The 22,363-nt window shown below is 47.7% G+C and overlaps 1 protein-coding gene across 2 annotated transcripts in view; it reads left to right on the top strand.

Moving 5' to 3' along the window:
• Nucleotides 1-22,363, top strand: part of LOC137618731 (zinc finger protein 454-like) — a 199,935-nt gene that overhangs the window by 24,288 nt on the left and 153,284 nt on the right. For both annotated transcript variants that reach the window (XR_011039830.1, XM_068348900.1), the window contains exon 2: nt 18,912-19,027. The gene's annotated coding sequence lies outside the window, so the exon portion shown is untranslated. The remainder of the gene's footprint in view (nt 1-18,911; nt 19,028-22,363) is intronic.

Below are 22,363 nucleotides of genomic sequence, written 5' to 3'. Positions count from 1 at the left end.
AGGTTTGTATGGTTAGGAAAAATACAAATTATCTTCGAATTTGTCATATCTGGCCCTTACTTCTTTCTTCATTCTCCCCTCCCTTGGGGAAAGCAGCATCCTGGTCTCTGCATAGTTGACCTCAATCTCTGCAGGTAAACCATGCTCCCTTGTGCTCCTAGTATTAGCTTTAATACTGTTTGCGTCCCCCATACCCTGACGAGGTGGTATTGGGAACGTCCTAGCCTAGATTTCCATCTAAATAATTCCAGGTCAACTTCCTAGGACGAGTCACACCTTCCTCCACACACAAGCTTATGTAGGCTGCACATTCGTCGCAAGCAATGAACGTGCGAGGTGCAGGGACCCCCTTTCTCGAGTGCTGTCCACTCGGATTTCGAGTCCCCGGGTAAAGCCAAAGCCAATAAGGCTGGGAACTTTCCGCCCTTCCTAAGGGGTAAGTCACCCTATGTAAATAGCGTGGTTTGTATTTCGGTTACGGAACAAATGACAAATTTGGAGATAATTTGTATTTTTCCTAACCATACAAACCTTAGCTATTTACACATATTTGCCTGCCAGCCCTGTCCCCCAAGTCAAGTCCTACCTCTAAGTGAAGTGAGACAACTCACCAGTGTGTGGGTGGGGGAGGGGTAGCAAGTTACCCCTTCCCTACCCCCTGCTAACTAGCGCGGAGATAGTTAACCCTCGTTAAAAATCTAATGGCTTGTCATTTCAGCTACGCTGAAAGTAATACCCTATGTAAATAGCTAAGGTTTGTATGGTTAGGAAAAATACAAATTATCTCTAAATTTGTCATGTTTCCCTGTGTTCCTAGTATTAAGCTAATACTGTCACGTCCCCATACCCTGACGTGGTGGTATTGGGAGATTCCTAGCCTAAAGTTTCCATCTAAAGAACTGCAGGTCAACTTCCTAGAACGAGTCACACTTCATTTTACTTTCACACAGCTTATGTAGGCCGCAGTCCTTGCGTAGCAAGGTTCTAGTGAGGTGCAGGGACTCCTTATTTGTGAGTGCTGACACACTCAAATAACGAGCCCCCGGGTAAAGCCAAAAAGCCAGTACTGGCTGGGACGTCCACCCTTCCTAATGGGTGAGTCACCCCTATTAAATAGCGTGGTTTGTATGTCAGTTACGGAACAAATGACAAATTCGTAGATAATTTATATTTTTCCTAACTATACAAACCTTAGCTATTTAATCAAACTTGCCTGCTAGCCCTATCCCCCTTGAAGTCTTACCTCCAAGCAAAGTGAGCTCAAGCACAGGGGTGTGTGGGGTGGGGGTTGGGGTAGCAAGCTACCCTCCCCTGTCCCCGCTAACTAGTAAACCCTCGTTAAAATTCTAATGGCTCGTCATTTCAGCTACGCCGAAAGTAATACCCCTATTAAATAGATAAGGTTTGTATAGTTAGGAAGAATATAAATTATCTACGAGTTTGTCATTTTTTTACTACTGTATTTCTTTGTGTGTCTGTTTCCTTCCTGCCTGCCTTGGTCCTGCGGTACTTTGCCGCCTTTGCTTGTTCTGCAGGGGATAACGTTGCAACGAATATAATAAGTACTGTATGTTGAATGCCGAGAGTGGTCTGCCTCCCAGTTGGAAAGGTATGGGCGTTGGTGAAAGAAGAAGGCCAAGCGGGATTGTTCTCCATCCAAGGTTCCTTCGAAGCAGAAGAAACTCAAGGCTTCTGCTTCCCGACCTTCCTCCGAAGCTCCTGCTCAAATGTTTCCTCCGGGGAACCGTCGAGTAGTAGCGTAGGCCAATTAGCCGCAGACAACTCCGTCTCTTGAGAGACGGTGCTGCTTCCCCTAGTGATGTAGCTTGGCTATCTCCCTGAGATATTCCGTGTCTCTATCTCCTTTATTACAGGTTTGGCCCTCTCTCCGATGAGGCCCTGCTGTAGCTAATATCAGGGGGCTGAGCTGCAGCATTCGTCAGCTTCGGAAGTCGACCCATTTACCTTGGTCGACGTGGGGCTGTCGGTCTCCTCGTCTGTTGCCCTGCCAGCACTTCTGCTTCTTCTGCCGCTGCCGAGGACTGTGCTTCTCCCTCTGATGAACATTCTTTTGGGGGTGGAGCAAAGTTGTTTGACTAAGAGAGCTGTTCCGTTCATGCCTGGGGAATCTGTTGCCACTGCCGACCCCCTTCTCTTTAGAAGTACGCCCGTGGCAGCTCCTGATCAGCACTTCATCTTCGAGGAACTAGCTCCGGCTACGCTTCCTCAGGCAGATCATTTTAGAGCACTGCCAGGAGGTTGGTCTACTTTCCCTTCCGAGGGAGAGTTTTCCTCCCCAGGTGTAGGGTTGTTTCTCCCTTCCGAGGGAGAACTTCCCTGCATCTTCTTCATCTCTTCATTGTCTCTGCTGTCTTCACCTAGACTATGCTCCCCTCTTGCCGAGTCTCTCTTCCTTCGGAGGGGAGCATAGTCTTAGGTACGACTCCTGCGAAGTGATCACCTCTCTCGTTTGCGAGAAGGGCCACTCATATAGACTCCTCTTCGGAGGATTGTTCCTGCCGAAGGTCAGCTTGCTGATCCACCGGGCCCCAGGGTCGTCATCCCTAGAAGTTCGCCTTTATCTCCGGTGAAGAGACGAGGTGCCTCTTTGGTTCTTCAGCAACTCAGCCTTCCCCCACAGAGGAGCCTCCTCTTCCATCGTCTTCAGGCCTATTTCGGGACCTTCTCCTGATGACGCTGCAGCTAGTCCTCGGACTCAGGTCCTGGACTCTCTGGATCATTCACGATCTCCATTGGTGGATGTTCGCCCTTCCAAAGGGCACATCCCTGTTCCTGATCGCTCTACCAGCTGACCTGTCGTCTCTGGTACAGCCTTCTGAGGCTCTACCTAAGCGTGGAGCTGCGTGCCAACACTCTCGTGTGCCAGCGCCCTGCAGGGCACCAGTGCTCACCAACATCTTGTCAGCGCCAGCCTGCTCATTCACGCTTTCCAGAGCGCAACGCGTCAGAGCTCTACAACGCTTCGGCGGTCGCCTGACTTACAGCCTTCGCCTGCTCGTCCTAAGCGTCCTCCAATGCCCCAGGGATCTACCGATTGCCGGCACTCTCCAGCGCTCACCAGCCAACCTACGCTAGCCAGCGCAACTGCGCTCTACAGCTGGAGCTCGTCAGCGCTACCCGGCGCAACAGTGCTCACCAAAATCACAGTGCACTCCTGCGCGACCTCAGTCTCCGGCGCCAGTGCTCTCCTTCCCGACAGCGGCCTCCTGGGCACAAGCGCCATTGCTCCAATGGGTATTAGCGCTCTCCAGTTCCGAAGCTTTCACCAGCTGCTGAGCAACCTCCAGCTCGCTGGCACTCTCCAGTTCACCAGCGCTCACCTGCGCACCTGCATTTTCCAGTTGCTCTCAAACACCCTCCTGCGCAGTGCTGAACAGCGTGCCAGCGCGCTCATGCTCATTCTAAACAGACTGTGCAACACCCAACGCGGTATCTTACTGCGCATTCTACAGAGATTGCGCACACCCTACACAACGCCTTACTGCGCACCAACGCTCTCCGGCGCGCCAGCGCTCTTCTGCTCATTCACCGGAAACTGCGCATCAGCATCCTCGTGTGCACTGCCCTACTGCGTACCAGCGCTCTCCTGCGCAAACCGCACCAGCATCCTGTGCAGTGCTTTCGTGTGCGCCAGCGCTCTTCTGCGCACTAGTGTTCAACGGCTCGCCAACGCTCTAGTAATCTCCTGCACACTCCTTTTTGACAGGTCACCATTGCCCCATTCCCCTCCCCGCAAACGCATTACAGCATGCCCGCCAGGAAAAGAGGGAAGAGGCTTCACAGAAGGGTTCAAGATCCCAAAGATTCCATCTTCCAAGGCGGATCCACCGCATCTACCATCGGTCGAGACTCCTCACAGGGAGGTTTTTCTGACAGTACCATTGTCAGCAAACACGATCTGGACATTGCAAACGGCCTATTATTAGCTCACAAATCTCTAATTGCCAGATCGCCGATCACTAGCTCACCGACTGCCGTTCACTTAATCTGCCAATCGCCGCTTTCTAGCTCATCTTCCACCAATGAGAAATCATCAACCAACTGATCGCTAGATTACCATTTGCTGATCGCTAGCTCGCCGATCGCCAGATCGCGAATTGCCAGTTCATCTTTCTCTGATCATTGACCTCCAGTCTGGCCAATTGCTAACGATCTCCGATTGCTGGCGTGCCGATTGCTAGTCGATAATCAGTCATCAGCTTGCCGATCACCAGATCGCTGATTGTCAGCTCGTCTTTCTTCGATTATCGACCTCAGCTTGCTGATCTCTGACCAACCAATCGTAGGCTTGCTGATCTCTAGCTCGCCAATCGCCAGTCCTCGATCGAGCGCTGATCGTCAATGGCTTACCGATCACCAACTGACGATCATTAAACTATTCTGTTGTTTCTCAGGACTCTCCAAGCTGATTGCCAACTCATTAATCACCAACCTTCCTTGGCTGACTGATCAGACAGCCTTCAACTGCCTGTCAGTTACTATCTTCGGCTCACAGATCTCCGATTCACCGATCATCGACAGTTCGCCGTTCACCAGAAGTTTGTCACTCAGACTTACTAGTCAACCTCTGCCCGTGGGTTCCTAGATCGGAAGGCAAATAACACACTTCTCTCTACTCACCGTTTGCCATCACACTAATCCACTAAAGCAATCGGCAGACGATCGTCAGCCCCCTTGAGCGGCTTGTCGTCAGTTGACTACTGTACTCGCAAGCACTCTCCAACTGCACAATAGCCACGATACCTAGCCGTTGACCATTGGTTAACGTTCGCCTGACCGATGCTATTCTAAGGAATAGCATCAATCCTGTCAGGGCGCATGGTAGGGTCAAGCGTTGCCTTACCCACCTCTATCAATTAAAGGAGTTCTCTCCCAGGGAAGAATCTTTACTCAGGGTATCACGTCCCATCCTTTCCTCCATGGAGTCAAAACCCCAGCGTCAACAATCTCCCATGCGAAAGGATCCGCAAGGAGCTGTCCCTTTGGGTCGATGTCCACACCATGTTGGAGAAGTTTGGACAAGGGGTAAGACCACAGGTCTTCATATGCATGCTGGACCTAAAGGATGCATATTTGCAGGCCCGAACCATCCATCTTCTAGGAGTATCGGATATTCAGTTTAGACAAACAAGAAACACCAGTTCAGGGCACTGTGCTTCAGTCTTTCCACAGCACCTATCTTGGGCTCACAGGATCGGTTTTTGTCTCCTCTGTTTTCTGGATGACTGACTGACCCTAGCAGACTCCATGGTAACCTTGCATTAGCACTGGAACTTCTAAAGTTTTGTTACCAAGATCTTGTGATCATGGTAAAGCTTTGGAAGTCTTCCCTACTTCCCTCTCTGAAGACTGGTGAATCTGGGAATGATTCTAGACAATCTCCATAAAACCTTCTCATCAAAGACAAGACAACGAGGCTTAGAAAGGTCACAAGACCCTTTCTCAAGACGAGAAGAACTCCCAGTCTAGAGTGACTACAGTGATACCTCTGGATACGAAAGTTTCTGCTTACGAAAAATTCAGGATGCGAAAAGTGATTCGAAGATTTTTATGCCCCAGGATACGGATAAAATTTCAGGATACGAAAACCTTACGAGATCCCAACTCTTCGCCGAGAGTAATTTTAAAAAGCGCGCCCCGCCTGACTTTGAACTTGGGTAGACTCACTTACAGCCTCCCGCTCACCCATTGGTTATCTCTACTCAGACGCTAGCTGACGCCATAAGATCCTGCTTTCCTATTGGTCGGCAACTATCCCAGCTTGCCTACGCACTGGCGTTCATCTCTCTCTCTCTCTTTTCGTTCCGACCGCGGTATCGTTAACAGACATTGTGTCCTTTCGCTTGTTTGACTTAGTGTTAATATACAGTACATTCGTACGCCACGTGTTATCGTTAATAAACATTCGTTACTGTGCACTGTACTGTATTAGTGTTTACTATACATAGACTGTATATAACGTTACGTAGTGTATTATATTACGTTTGCCTAACGCATTTTAGAAATGTGTTGAAAAGTAGGCAGAAACAAGCTTCAATGGATAGTTTCTTATTAAAGAGGCCAGCGGTATTAGTAGGCCAAGACGAAGGTGAAAGTGAAGAAAAGAAACAGAACAGAGGAAGGGATGAAGAATTAGAAGGTGAAAGTAAAGAAAAGAAACAGAAAAAAGAAAGTGATGAAGAAGTAGAAGAGATTTAGAAAATAAGAAAAACGTAAAGTTATAAAAAAGCAAAAAAAAAAAATTCAATTTTAAGTTTTATGTTACCGTTAAGTGTTAAAGTAATTTTTTTCTTTCATTTTATAGTTTTCCATACGTAATGTTAAGTGTTAATTATTTCTTCCATTTTTTTATTTCGTAAAGTTTAAGTGTTAATGTGTTAAGTGTGTAAATTACTGTAGTAGTCTGTCACTTGTTATGTAGTGTATTATATTACGTTTGCCTAACGCATTTTAGAAATGTGTTGAAAAGTAGGCCGAAACAAGCTTCAATGGATAGTTTCTTATTAAAGAGGCCAGCGGTATTAGTAGGCCAAGACGAAGGTGAAAGTGAAGAAAAGAAACAGAAAAGAGGAAGGGATGAAGAATTAGAAGGTGAAAGTAAAGAAAAGAAACAGAAAAAAGAAAGTGATGAAGAAGTAGAAGAGATTTAGAAAATAAGAAAAACGTAAAGTTATGAAAAAGCAACAAAAAAAATAATTCAATTTTAAGTTTTATGTTACCGTTAAGTGTTAAAGTAATTTTTTCTTTCATTTTATAGTTTTCCATACGTAATGTTAAGTGTTAATTATTTCTTCCATTTTTTTATTTCGTAAAGTTTAAGTGTTAATGTGTTAAGTGTGTAAATTACTGTACGTAGTCTGTCACTTGTTACGTTTTCTGCCTTATGCCATCCTCCTCTGCCGCGACTTCGCTATCGGACATCGTCTCAATCAAAAGGTAAGTTTCAACTTTTTTGTTACACTAATTAACTGTAACCTTTTTTTCAGAGTGTACTGGTATCAATCATTAATTTAGGTGTACGTACAGATAACAATACACCTTCACTGATCTAAATGCTTTACGTACATACAGTACCGTAACTTTTATACAGTAGTAAAGAAAACGGACCGTTTTCTTTGGGCTTGGGGGGGATAACTTGGCTATAACTACATTATTGAATAATCTCATAGTGGTTTCTGGAATGGATTAGGTTGTTTTTAACGGTTGTTTTAATTATTGAATGATAGAAATGGCTGCATTGCATGTTTATTACTACAGTTTAGCGTGTTTATGAAAGAAAGGGTGACTTTTTATAAGGCTTGGAACGGATTAGGCTATTTACATGTAAAACGCGACTCAGGATACGAAAATATCAGGATACGAAACCGCATCCTGAACGGATTAATTTCGTATCCTGAGGCATCACTGTATTTGTCCTCTGACACCTATCATCCCTGGCCTGTCTAGCTTCCAACAGCCGCCTCAGGATTCATTCTCTCCAGTGGCGGCTTGAGTCCAATTGGAATCAAGCCTTTAATTCCCCGGACATTATGATCCCATGGGACCAGAAGCTTGGACGACCCTCTAGAGATGGGTGTCAGTCGAGAATCTACAGAGTGGTGTAACCTTCTCATCCTTCCCCACCCTTTGGACTTGATGTTGTGCTTAGACACATCAAAAGATGGGAGGAGGGACCATAGTGCTGCACAACACGACCTCAGGTCTCTGGACAGAGTCCGAAAGTACCTTCACTTGAATCTCTTAAGAGATGAAAGCCAACTTTCCGGTCCTTCAACAGCCTCATCAGTTCCTAACGGGCCACTCAGTGGTGTGCTGAGCAACATTCAGTTTCATCCTTGACAACAAGTCTCCACTTAGTAACTGACTATCCAGATCATCTGTTACTGTACCCGGGGTGAGGTTTCAGGCTGTACCTCAAGAGAACGGCAACATCCCACCCGGGTGCCTTCTCTTGTCGTCAGCACTGGGAGAGACAAGAGGAGGATCACCAAAACATCATCTCTGCTGGATTCACAGAGTCATCAATTACGCTCTGAATCCAGATCCATGGTGTCAGGGGTATAGCTATGTCCTTGGCTCTTCTGAGCAGATTACTCGGTGATGCAGGTTCTACAACCAAGGGAGTGAATGCTCCAGGGGACTTTTACAACCTTTCTCCTGCAAGACGTGACCCACAGGAACTCGATACGATCTCTATCAGTTCTGGGGTGGCTGCACAATAGCTGGTTGTATACCTCATGCTCCCTATTGGATAAGTAGCAGAAGGTTGAGGGCACTGTTCTCCGATTCTAATCTGCATGAATGAAAGGTTTGACTGGCTCTTATTCTTTTCTTCATCCTCCCTTCTCTTGGGGTTCTATGCATGAGTAGACCTCAAACACACTGGAGGTAAACCATGCTCCCTAGTGTAACTAGTATTAAGCTAATACTGTTGCGTCCCCATACCCTGGCGAGGTGGTATTGGGAAAGCCTTGGTTACAACAGTTTTTCCTATAAAAAGGCTCGGAATGGCTTTACCTGGACAGTGACACTTTTGAATATCTCAGCACACAGCTTGCATAAGTCGCGGACCTAACATACTCAGATAAGGAGTCCCCGGGTAAAACCAAAAGCCAGATTGGCAGGGACGTCCACCCTTCCTAATCGCTGAAGCTCCCTTATTAAATAGTGTAGGTTTGTATTCCAGTTACATAACAAACGACAAAATTAGAGATAATTTGTATTTTTCCTAACGATACAAACCTTAGCTATATATACAAACTTGCCTGCCAGCCCTATCCCCCTTGAAGTCCTACCTCCAAGCAAAGTGAGCTAAATCACCGGTGTGTGAGCGAGAGCGGTAGCAAGTTACCCCCTTACCCGCTAACTAGCGGTAGGGGTAGTTAACCCTCTCTAAATTTTAATGGCTCGTCATTTCAGCTTTGCCAAAAGTAATACCCCTATGAAGCAGCTAAGGTTTTTATCATTAGGAAAAATGCAAATTATCTACGAATTTGTCATCTCTCCTGCGAGTGTTCCACTTTCTCATTCGTGAGAAGGGACACTCATAGTGACTCCTCTTCGGAGGCCTGCTGCTAATCCTTCTGTTCCTGAGGGACATCGTCACCATGGTCGTAGAACCCGCTGTGCTCGTCCACCGCTGCGCCTTAGAGGTGCTCTTGTGCCTTTGGCGAAGAGAAACCTCTTCGGCTCTTCATCCCAGCAGCTTTTCTTTTCGGAGGATTCTTCTCGTCCTGCATCTGTTGGCTCCCGATCTTCTCCGGCTTCTACGGACTCGTTTTCTCACCTAAACGTAGGTGCCGCAAACACGTCCTGGCTGAGGCGACTATTAGGCACGAGCCGAATAAACTTATCCGGTCCTCTTGCTGGGGTTCTAATCTTTTCCCTGAGGATCTTGTGGAGGAAGTCTTGGCAGAGGCTACTAGAGTTAATCAGAGCCTTAAAGCCCGTTGGGGTTTGACTCCTAAGCGGAAATATGATCCCGCAAATTACCAAGCCCGGGGTAGGAAGAAGCTCCGCCCGTATACCTCCACCCAGTTCCGGCAACAGCAGAGTAGTTCGTCCGTTTTTCGTCAGCCTCTTCCTCCATCTCCTGCTGCTCCTGCACAGCCTTCCACCTCTCAGGCTCCTTCATCGGACGACTATGTCACCGTTCTGCTCCCTAAGAGCCAGCTTCCCGGTGCCTCCACCACCTCTCCAGCCTTTAACCAGTCTTATGAGGCTCAAGGCTCTTCCCAGAGTTATAACAGAGGTAGAGACTACCACCGTGGTTCAAACCAGAACAGAGGTAGAGGTAGATTCTTTCGCAAGGGAAAGAACTTCCGAGGCGGACGTGGAGGCAACTCCTCAAGCCAATACTGAGGTGCAGCGGGTAGGGGGGAGGCTTTATGCCTTCCGCAACAAATGGAGGTTCAGTCCCTGGGCTTTCAGTATCATCTCCAAGGGACTGGGGTGGAGTTGGATTCAAGGACCTCCTCCTCCGAACAGATTTCATCAACATTCCACTCCGAACCTAGTCGAATTTGTCCAGGACCTGTTACAAAAGAACGCCATACAAGAAACAAAACACCTGAAGTTTCAGGGTCGGCTGTTCAGTGTCCCGAAGAAGGATTCGGACAAGAGAAGAGTGATTCTAGACCTATCCCTTCTCAACTTGTCCATTCAATGCGACAAGTTTCGAATGCTTACCGTCTCGCAGGTGCGGACCTTACTTCCCCGTGGGGCCGTCACCACCTCTATCGATCTTACAGACGCCTATTATCACGTCCCGATAGCGAGACACTTCCGTCCGTATCTAGGCTTCCGCCTAGGAAACAAAAATTACTCCTTCAAGGTGATGCCTTTCGGGCTCAACATCGCCCCAAGGATCTTCACAAAGTTAGCAGAAGTTGCTGTTCAGGAACTCAGAAATCAAGGGATTCAAGTAGTAGCCTATCTGGACGACTGGCTCATTTGGTCAGACACCTCCCAAAATTGCCTAAAAGCCACTCACAGAGTCATCCAATACCTTCAATCTCTAGGCTTCCAGATCAACTTCAAGAAGTCCCGTCTTCTTCCGAAATCAAAGTTCCAATGGCTCGGCCTGCAATGGGATCTTATATCTCACACTCTGTGTCTTCCCAAACCCAAGAGGTTAGAGATTGCAATGAACACCAAACGCTTTCTCAAAGACAAAGTAAGTTCCAGACGACTCCAAGAGAGGATCCTAGGGTCCCTACAATTTGCTTCAGTGACGGATCTACTTCTGAAAGCAAAATTGAAAGATATCAATCGTGTCTGGCGTTCGAGGGCGAACCGGAAGCTCCGGGACAGGAAAGTCCGCCTTCCTCCCATTCTCCGGGAAAGACTTCTACCTTGGACAATGGCCAACAATCTGTCAAAGTCAGTTCCCCTTCGATTTCCGCCTCCGAAGTTAATCATTCACACGGACGCATCCCTATCAGGTTGGGGAGGCTATTCTCAGCTCAGGAAAGTTCAAGGTCTTTGGTCTCCCTTATTCCGCCAATTCCACATCAATGTGCTGGAGGCCATGGCAGTTCTTCTAACCCTGAAACGTCTCGCTCCATCCAAGAGACAACACCTTCGTCTGGTTCTCGACAGCGAAGTGGTGGTCCGCTGCCTCAACAGAGGCGGATCAAAATCAGGGCCTCTGAACCATGTTCTAGTAGCCATATTCTCCCTAGCAGCCTCGAACCGTTGGCATCTTTCAGCTGTCCACCTGGCGGGAGTCCGGAACGTAGTGGCAGACGCCTTGTCCCGGACCTCCCCTCTAGAATCGGAATGGTCACTCGATCTAAAGTCATTCCGGTGGATTCTCTCTCGGGTTCCGGGTCTCCAAGTGGACCTCTTCGCCACGGAGTCCAACCACAAATTGAGAGTATATGTGGCTCCCAATCTAGACCCTCAGGCTTACGCCACAGACGCCATGTCACAGAATTGGGACATCTGGGAAAGGATTTATCTCTTTCCCCCGGTGAATCTTTTACTGAAAGTCCTAGACAAACTGAGATCCTTCAAGGGACGAGTAGCCTTGGTCGCACCCAACTGGCCCAAGAGCAATTGGTACCCTCTCCTGCGAGAGTTGAGACTACATCCTCACCCGATACCCAATCCGGTTCTGTCTCAGATAGTACAAACACGCGTTGTGTACGCTTTCTCAAACATTCAGAGCGCCCTAACTTTATGGACTTCATGAAGTTTGCGGCCATGCATGGTGCCAATATCGATCCTCAAAACACCCTGTTCCTAGAATCAGATAAACGGGATTCCACCATCCGCCAATATGATTCTGCGGTTAAAAAGTTGGCTAAATTTTTGATAGACTCAGACGTACACTGTATGAACTTGAACCTTACAGTCACTTTCTTTAGAACTTTATTAGAATCAGGTCTGGCAGCCAATACTATCACCACTATTAAATCTGCCTTGAAAAAGATCTTCCTAGTGGGTTTTAACATAGACTTAACCGACTCTTTGTTAGCTTCAATTCCGAAAGCCTGTGCCAGACTGAAACCGGTTACTCGTCCTACCCCGGTTACCTGGTTCCTTAATGATGTACTCAAATTGGCTTCTGATACCATTAACAGTTCTTGTGATTACATTCCCCTTCTCAGGAAAACACTTTTCCTGGTGAGTTTGGCTTCCGGGGCAAGAATTTCTGAACTGGCAGCTTTGTCAAGAGACCCGGGTCATATTGAGTTCCTTCCTTCGGGAGAGGTCCTTCTGTCACCTAACAAATTCTTTTTAGCTAAGAACGAAGACCCTCAGAACAGATGGTCCTCCTGGAAAATTGTTCCCCTCACGCAAGATCCGTCTCTGTGCCCTGTTACTACTCTTAGGTCTTATTTATCCCGGACCTCCTCTAACTCCTCGGGGCCTCTATTCGTTAGAGAACAAGGCGGTACCATTACCATTAAAGGGATCAGGCAACAAATTTTGTATTTTATTAAACAAGCTAGCCCTGACTCTTTTCCTCTTGCACATGATATCAGAGCGGTTGCTACTTCGGTGAACTTTTTCACCACATGAATTTTACGGACCTTTCCAGGTATACAGGGTGGAAATCACCGTCAGTGTTCAAGAAACACTACCTTAAACATTTGGAAGCCCTTAAATTTCCTACAGTAGCTGCAGGGAGCGTAGTTACCCCCAGGTAACTCACATGTTAATTCCTTGTCATTTTATCTCTCCCCCTTACCTGCCTCATTTATACCCTATTTGTATTCGTTGGTTTCGCACCTGATTACTATTACTATATTTGTAAATTTTTGACTCCTGAGTATCTGTATATATCATCACTCACGGCATTATTATACCTTACCTTATTTGTCAATTGTTCTACCAAGTGGATTTATGTTCTTTTTAAGATACCCTTATAGCTGTTTTTGGCACTCATCTCTGATTAAAGCAACTTGTATTTCCCTTACGTTTATGTTTTTTCCTTTATTTTACAAGTTTGGTGACATTTCTCTTGTATATATTCACTGGCCGGCACAGGTTCAAGCCCAGAAAAGGAATTTTGACGTAGGAAAAATCTATTTCTGGGCGAGGGACCTGTGCCGCCCAGTGAACCCTCCCAGCTCCTCTCCCTTGGAGTCCCCAAACTTTGGGTGCTAAGGAGTTGGGTTCTGAGCGGATGCAGAGTTGGTGGTGCCGAGTGAGGTTGAACGGCTCTCCTCTATTGGGGTCTTTGTCGTGGATGAATCTAAATAGTGCGGGACCTCTGGATTATACGCCCAATTCTATACCGACACCAATAGGTGAGCGAGCTAGTTAACCTAGCACTCCTTTACATTTTTTCTCTGGTATATTTTGCAGTAAATTACCTAAGAATAAGTGCTAATAGGAGCTTATTCACTGGGCGGCACAGGTCCCTCGCCCAGAAATAGATTTTTCCTACGTCAAAATCCCTTTTTTAGCTCACTTTGCTTTTGTCTTGGATGGTGAACAATTGTTGCTGTTCTTCATCCTCACCAAGTTATATTTTGAATTGCCCTTAATGATTTTGTTTGCCCTTTCTCTTTACCAGTGTGTGTTTGTGTTATCTTCTGCCGACGATGCTTACCCGCCCCGGACTAGAAGGCCGGTCCTGCAGTACCTTCATGTCGGCTATGGACGCCGATCATCACAGTTCACACCCTTTGTCCCGCCTGCAGAGGTCAACTGTGTGACAGTGAAAATACTGTAAGTGTAGTGAGTGCCGAGAGTGGTCTGCTTCCCAGTGGCAAAGGTTTAGGTGCATACGGAAGAAGAAGTCCAAGCGGGATATTTCTCCTTCGAAGGTTTCTTTGAAAGGGAAAGAACCCAAGGCTTCTTCCACTTTCCAACCTTCCTCCGAAGCTTCTACTCGTTCGGCCTCTTCCGAGAGACCTTGAGAGATGGTGTTGCTTCCCCTAACGAAGCAGAACCACCTCTCCCTCCGGGTGAGGCCTTGTCTCTTTCTCCCTTTGTTCAGGTGTGGTCGTCCTTGCAGCTTCCCAGTCTTCCCTCTAAGGACTCCTTGCTGTAGCTTATCATCCGTGGTGCTAGTGTGCAGCCTTCGGCAACTTCGGATGTGGATCCTCTGTCGTGTATCGACGTAGTGGTGTCAGAGGCGTCATCTGCTGCTGATGCCGATGCTCCTGTGTCTTCAGACTCTTCAGCTATTGCTGCCGACTGCACTTCCCCGTTCCTGATCATCTTCGAGGGGGAAGCGAAGTCTTTCATTTGTGTCTCCTGTGAGTGTTTCTTCCTCGGGGAAGTTCACTCATAGAGACTCCTCTGCGGAGGACTGCTGCTTTCAAAGGTCAGCTTGCCAATCCATCGGCCCCCCAGAGGCGTCATAATTCTCGCAGAGCTTGCCCTCTGCTTCACCTTAGAGGTATCCCTTTACCATCAGTGAAAAGGCGCCTCGTCTTTGCAGTCTTTCCCCGAAGAGGAGCCTTCTCTTCTGGCCCTCGACCTTCACCCTCTCCTGGACCTTCTCCTGATGAAGCTTCCGCTAGTCCTTGGACTCTTTTGTGGATCATGCGCCATACCCTTCGGAGGATGTTCGCCCTTCTAAATGGCACATCCCTGTTCCATATCTTCCTACACGCCAATCTTTTGCATCTCTCCGATCTTCTGACCTGACTCCTTCCACGCCTGCTTGCTTGCGATGTGCCCAAGCGTCACTTGCCCTTGCGAACGCGCCATCCTGCACAGCGTTTGAAGCCTTTAGCTGTGCGCCAGCGCTCACCAACAGCTCGTCACCGCTCACCTCCACGTCAACGCTCTCCACCTATCAGCTCTCTCCTGCGCTTCAACGCTCTCCAACGCCACAGCGATCTCTTGATCATCAGCTCTCTCCAGCGCGTTCGCAGCGTTCGAAGCATCAGCTTTTGCTAGCTTGCCAGCACTTGTCAGCGCACTAGCCCTCTTCCCCGTCCCGCAATCGCATTACAGCACGACCGCTGGGGAAAGAGGGAAAGGGCTCCAAAGAAGGGTTTAAGATACCGAAGATCTTATCTTCGAAGGTGAACCCACCACGTCAACCATTGGTCAAGACTTCTCTTCAGGAGGTCTTTCTGACAGTGCCACCGTCAGCAAGCAGCCTTGGCTCAGTGCCATGTTAAGAGCAGTTTTGCTAGCCTTCCGGCCTTCTTTTTCATCTCGTTCTTCCGAGACCTCGCAACATCCGGCGGCATCAGCAGAGCTCCTGCAAAGAACCTCGGCTTCTTCTCCCCTGAATAGGAAAAGAGGAGTCTCAGATGCGATAACATCTCCCAGGGGGAAACTGACTCCTGTTGGGCCTTCAAGGCCAATCCTTCCCGACTCTTCATCCGAACACTCTCCCCCCTTCACCTCTGCCGAGGGAGCCTCGCAAGGGTCGGGTTTCCTCCCTTCCACCTTTGGAGGAAGATCCCCGTCACTCAGAGAGCTTTTCGCGTCTGACTGCAGTCAGGAAAGACAACTCCAACTGGCCTTCAATGTTAGAGTCCTATCTCCTTCCCCGGAAGGAATTGTAGGACTAAAACTCTGCCAAAGTCCTCTTTGAGAAGCTCCAGGCCTGCAGAAACCACTACTCACCCTAGGGATATTCATGACCCACCCCGAGGTTAGCTCTTTGGGGTGGAAGAAGGAGACTTCGCTGCCAGCCCCATTTCAGAGGGGGAGCAGAAAGACTCAGACTATGCCTTCTGCGAGTCTTGACTCCCATCAGGGTACTCAATGCGTTTACCGACCCAGAAATACCTTACGAGAGGGCAAAGCACGGTCTTAGATCGTGTCTTTGGCACTCAGAAGCCCTCAAAGACCAGTGCAGCCTTGCCCTGGTCTCAAGGGCTAAAAAGCACCCGGGCAAAGATAGCCCAACAGCTCTCCGGCCTCTCCTCTCAACGTTTGTGCTCTACCGCCAAGCTCTCCCACCTCTTCGCGTTATGGATGAGCCTTGTCCAGCTCTTCCACTCCACCACTTTCTGGAAGAGCTTACTAAGGGTGTCTCTCTTGAAAGGCTCTCCAGCCGTCAGGTCTCTTTCTCGGTAGCTGAGATCCTCATCCAGGAAAAGGTCACGAAGTATGCCTGGCGGAATTGAGCCTTTGACTCCCCGGACATCCTGATCCCCATCGGAGCAGTGAAACAGACGGACCTTGAATGGTGGGTGTCAGGCGAGAATCGAAAAAACGGAGTGGATCTCCTCGTCCTCCCTCCCAAATTTGATGCTCTTTTGAGACGCTTCAAAAAAAAGGGTGGGGGTCCCACGTGTTACACCCCACGACCTCAGGCCTCTGGTCAAAGTCAGAAGAATACCTCCATATTAATCTTCTAGAGATAAAGGCCATCTTCCTGGCCCTTCAACAGTTCCACCAGTTCCTGGCAGGCCACTCAATCTGATGAGCGACAACATCACAGAAGTGGCTTACATCAACAAACAAGGAGGTACTGTTTGGCAGCCCCTTCCCATCTAGCAGTAGAAACACTAAGATGGGCCGAGATTCACTCGATACCACTATCTGCACGTTCCATTCCAGGAAAAAGGAATGTGCTTGCTGACAACTTGAGCAGAGCATCTCAGATTGTGAGTGGTAAGTGGTCTTTGGATCATCTATTAGCCAACAAAGTCCTGACTTTGTGGGGTTCTGCAACTGTGGATCTCTTTGCAATGGCTCTGAAGTTTAGGCTCCCGTTGTACTGCTCCCCAGTCCCAGACCACAAGGCTCTCTGGCAAGATGCATTCCAACAACGGTGGGGCAACATTGACATTTAAGCCTTTCCCCCCGTTCTGTGTGATGAGGAGGGTACTCAACACGGCCATAACATCGGTCAACCTCTCAATGACTCTCATAGCTCCACTATGGCATCATGCGGAATGGTTTCCGGACCTTCTGCAACTCCTGATGGAGTCTCCAAAAGAACTCCCTCCACGACACGATCTACTCAGACAACCGCATGCCAACATCTTTCACAAAGCCCTAGCTTTGCTATGACTTCACGCCTGGAGACTATCCAGCACCTCCTCACTCAGAGAGGATTTTCGAAACAAGTTGCGAGCAGAATGTCTGGATACCTGCGGAAATAATCAGCAGCAGTCTACCAGGCAAAGTGGAAGGTCTTCTGTGGTTGGTGTCGTGGAAGGGGTATCTCTCCTCTCGATGCCACTATTTCTATAATAGCGGAGGTCCTCTTGTAGTTGTGTGAGGAAATGCTTTTTTAGTCTCGGTGGTAAAAGGCTATCGCTCAGCCTTAATCCTTGCCCTTAGACTGAAAGGAATGGATATTTCCTCATCGCTGGAACTCTCTTTACTCATACGGAGGTACGAACATATCTGTCGCCAGTCTGAAGTGAGACGTCCCCCATGGAACGTGGTTAGAGTTCTCAGGTCTCTTAAGAGACCTCCCTATGAAGTATTACGCCAGGCTTCAGATCGCCACCTAACTTGGAAGACGGTGTTCCTACTAGCTTTGGCTTCGGCCAAGCGAGTTAGTGAACTTCATGGTCTCTCGTATGACATCGCCTATTCAATGGAATGGGGAGAGGTAACGTTCAGCCTCGTCCCCGAGTTTGTTGCAAGACTTGGAATCCGACTCAGCTCCTTCCGGATTTCAAGTCTCCGCTCCGTTACTGATAACCCTGATCGTCTATCTCTTACACTGCCCAGTGAAGAGATTGAGGCTGTACCTCAAAAGAACAGCTGCAGCCCATCCCCGTATGCCTGCACTCTTCGTCAGCACAGGGAGGAGCAAGAGGAGGGTCACCAAGAACACTTATCTTTGCGTGGATTTGCAAGGTCATAGACCATGCCCTGAATCCATATCCTCCTTCACGTCACCCCAGAGCTCATGATGTCAGGGGCGTAGCTATGTACCTGGCCTTCAAGAGAAACTTCTTAGTGACGCAGTTCTACAGGCTGGTGTGTGGAGATGACAAAATACGTTCACAGCCCACTTCCTGTAAGACATAACCCTCAGGCTCAATACGTTCTGTATCGGCCCTTTGGTGGCTGGACAACAGCTGGTATAATACTTCAAGCTCCTTAATGGACAAGTAGCTGAAGGTTAAGGGCATTGTTACCCAATTTTAGTCTGCGTGAATGGAAAAGTTTGACTGGCTCTTATTCTTTTCTTCATACTCCCCTTTCTTGGGGAAAGCAGCATCCTGGGTTCACTGCACAAGCTGACATCAAACTAATGCAGGTAAACCATGCTTCTTTGTGTACCTAATATTAAGTTAATATTGTTGCGTCCCCATACCCTTTTGAGTAGGTATTGAGAAAGTCTTGGCTACAACAATTTTTCCTACAAAAACTTGGAATAACTTTTACCTGGACAGTCATACTTCTAAACATCTCAACACACAGCTTACATAGGCCGCGGACCTTAGGTAGCAAGGTTTAGTGAGGTGTAGAGACTCCTTATTTTTGGTACAAACTTATTCAAAATAAGGAGCCCCCGGGTAGCCAAAAAGTCAGGTTGGCAGGGACGTCCACCCTCATAATGGGTGACCCGTAATGAATAACGAAGGTTTGTATTCCAGTTACGGAACAAATGACAAATTCGTAGATAATTTGTATTTATCCTAACGATACAAACCTTCAGCTATTTTTACAAACTTACCCTCCTGCCCTGTCCCCCTTGAAGTCCTACCTTTAAGCAAAGTGAGCTAAATCACCGGTGTGTGAATGGGAGCGGTAGCAAGCTACCCCTCCTTACCCCCGCTAACTAGCGGAATGGGTAGTTAACCCTCGCTAAAATTTTATTGGCACGTCCTTTCAGCTACGCCGAAATTAATACCCCTAATGAATAGCTAAAGGTTTGTAGCATTAGGAGAAATACAAATTATCTACGAATTTGTCATTTCCAGAGCTTCTGTATTTCCAAGTGAATTGTACTTTCCTGAACCCACAGCAGTTTTGATACTCTTTACTCTTTGCAGCATCCAGTTGTTCATCGGTAAAAAATGAGTTCTGAAACTATCTAAAGAAGCTAATATACTTGGAAAAGAAGTATAATGCATCCAGAAGTATAGGACACACTATCACTAAATCATTGGTAAGTACAATTGCAGTGGGTTGCTTATTGAATAAAATCCTCTTGAGGTTTAACACTACTGTACTATTTTTACCCAATGGAATAATAGATTTAAATTCATATAGAGTACAGCATATTTTCCGTTTGTTCCAACGCTCCATACAAACCCTTTTGCTCTTTATATAGAATATGCAACGCATGGAGTCACCACCCGGGTCAAAAGCCTATCAGTTGGTTAAGGATTTCCACCCGCTTAAGGGTAAGCCTTCCTCATGAAGAGTGAGGGGTTTTGTATTGAGTGTCGGAACAAATAAGAAATTTGGAAGTAATTTGTATTTGTTTCATAACTGGAATACAAACCAACGAGCCGTTACAATTTAGCAAGGGTTAACTACCCATCCCGCTAGTTAGTGGTGGGGTTGGGGTGGTAGCTTGCTACCCCTCCCACTCACACACCTGTGATTGAGCTCACTTTGCTTTTGGCTCGGATGGAGAGTGGTTGTAACCGCTCATCCTCCTCGCCTTTTTGCGACCGCCATTAATCTTTGACTTTTTAACTCATACTTGATGTTTTTTATATATATGTTGTAGGATTTCTTTTGGTTTGTTGTGTGTGTGATAGCATAGTACAGCAGGTTCTCAAGTACGGAGAACCTCCCCTTCCGACCTTTCTTCCTTGGTCATCGGTCTTCCCGTTGGTGAGTGGCCTTCTGTGCAACCCAGCCGGCGCCGCAGGGGAATCGTCATCGTTGGGATACTCCTCCGTTTGCCTGTTATTGCCGCCTTCCCCTCTACGTGTTCTTAGAAGAATCTGCTGGGGGAAGATAGTGCAGCTGCTCACTCGTGGGCAACCGGCAGTATACTCCGGCGGGGTAACACCTTTCCCGTTCGTGGATTAGGTTGCGCTTCTGAATGGTTTTCTTCATTAATTAAGTAAAATTATAACTGTTGTAATTCAACTTCCAGCTTTGTCTCTGTGGGGTCCCCCAGGTCCTTCCTGCCGGAGGATTGTGATTCTTTCGAGTAGTTATTTTTCTAGGCTGAATTGAAAAATTGTAATTCTTGTTTTGTTACAGATCTGTTCCGTAACTGAAATACAAACCACGCTATTTAATATGGGTATTACTTTCGGCGTAGCTGAAAAGACGAGCCATTAGAATTTTAACGAGGTTTACTACCCCCATCGCTAGTTAGTGGGGGTAGGGAGGGGTAGCTTGCTACCCTTCCCCCCTCACACACCTGTGTGCTGAACTCACTTTTACTTTGGCTCGGATGGTGATCGGACGTGTCCGCTTTCACCCTCGCCTCTTTGACAGCCATTAATGCTATTTCTCTTTTTACTTACTTTTTCTTATACAGTACTTCTAATATATATATAAACATTCTTTATGTTTATGTATATACAGTATTTGTGTATAGAAATGTAGTAAGTTTCTTTTCAGTGTTTGTGCTGTGTGTAGTGTACGACAACGTCACCGGCGTAGTGCTAGGCCACCTCTTTCACGTCATGGGGTGCGGCCTCTCCCTCTTGGTCCTTCGGTAGTTCCTTCGGCTTTCCGTTAACTCTGCCGCCGTGGGGAATCGTCATCGCTGGACTTTCTTCATTCATCTATTATCTTCTCTGTTCCTCCTTTCCTACGGGGAACTTGGTTTCTCAGCGAAGGGAATGTGGGAGTTTAGATTGACTACGGTCTCTCTACTCCAGGTCGTTCACCTCTTACTATTACTACGTACTATTACAGAAGCTTCTTTCCCGTTGCGGCTTGGGTTGCTATTCCGTTTATTTGTCTCAATTATTTTTAATGAAATTTAATTGTATTTTTAACTTTTCAGTTTCTCTGTGGAGAACACTTCCCTTCGGGGGTCAGTGGTTTTTACTTTTTGTGATCATTCTTAGATGAATTACATAATTATAATTCTGTTTTTGTTACAGTTCTCCGCCTTCCCCCTTCTCCCATGAATGTCAGTGGGGGAGGAGGGCGCATACTTAATTTTTAATTTTTATGGTTTGCTTTTCCCTCGGGGTTACTCTTCGGAGTTCCTCCCGGGGGAATTTCTGTTAAATAATTATTTAACTTTATTTTGCCAGTTAACTAAGCAGTTTTTCTTCGTTTGACTAAAGTGTGCCAATGAAGCAGAGCTGTCCTGTTTGTGCCTGGGGAGTCTGCTGTTGCTGCCATCTCTCTTGGACATCGTCATGGGCGTTATCCCTTCTCTTAGAAGTCCTCCCGTGACAACTGTCAGCTCTTCAGTTCATCTTAGAACGCTAAGGAGGTTCGCCTCCAGGGGTAGGTAACTTCCCTTCCGAGGGAGGTTCCCTTCCCAGGTGTGAGAGCTTCCCCCTGCAGAGGGGGAACTTCTCATACCTTAATAATTCCTGGATGGGTTTTCCTGGTGCTCAGGCGGTTATGCTCTTGGTGCTGAGCGACCGCACTTGTGACCATGCTCAAGGAGCTGAGCGGTTGCAAGGCTGGGCGCATGAAAACTTCAGGTGGCTATGCTCTTGCGGCTGAGCGGTCGCACCTGCAGCTATGCTCAAGGGGCTGAGCAGCTGCAGGATCAGTCTGGTGATCTCTCTCATTTGCGAGGGAGGCCTCTCTTAAGGACTCCTCTTCGGAGAATTGCTCCTTATAGGTCAGCTTGCTGATCCAACGGCCCTAAGGGGTGCCATGACCAGTTTCTTCAAGTCTCTTCTACGAAGTGTTCACTTCTCTCGTTCGCGAGAGAGGCCACTCATAGAGACCCCTCTTCGGAGGATTGTTTCTGATTAGACGAGCCATCTCCTATACCTGCTGTCCTGGCGTCTCCGTTCCTGGCTGCTGACGCTGTGGGCGCCCATGCACCCCGTTATCCAACGGGCACCGGTCCCTTTGGGACAAAAGGGTCTTTCTCACATTGTGAGTAAGTCCCTTAAGCGCCAGGTATCCCCTGCGCGCCAACGTTCTCCGGCGTGCTCGCTCCTGAGACTGCCATCCAGAGACATCCTGTTCCAGGGACTGCGTGCCAACGTTCACCTGCACATCAGCGCACATCGTTGGAGTTTCCTGAGATAGCGCACAGGCGCTCACCAGTGATTCAGCCTGCGAGTGTCTCCTAGTCTCCTACAAAGGACACCTCTCCCGTTCGCGGAAAAGGTCTCTCATAGAGACCCTTCCTCGGAGTATCAAGCAGATCTTTCAGTGTTGAGCCAGCTGACCTACCGATCTTCCAGCACTTCCTTGCACTGCAACGAAGGACTTCGGCTCTGGACTCTGAAGCAGTGCTGCCTACGGTCCTCATCGGGGGATGACCGCACCTTTTTAAGGACACATCCCAGTTCCTGATCGCCCTGTCAGCTGACCCTGCATCCTAGCGCAC

The sequence above is a fragment of the Palaemon carinicauda genome, chromosome 25 (assembly GCF_036898095.1).
Source record: "Palaemon carinicauda isolate YSFRI2023 chromosome 25, ASM3689809v2, whole genome shotgun sequence".
In the NCBI taxonomy this organism is placed as follows: domain Eukaryota; kingdom Metazoa; phylum Arthropoda; class Malacostraca; order Decapoda; family Palaemonidae; genus Palaemon; species Palaemon carinicauda.
The sequence above is the reverse complement of the archived record's forward strand: the minus strand, read 5'-3'. Positions and strand labels throughout refer to the sequence as shown.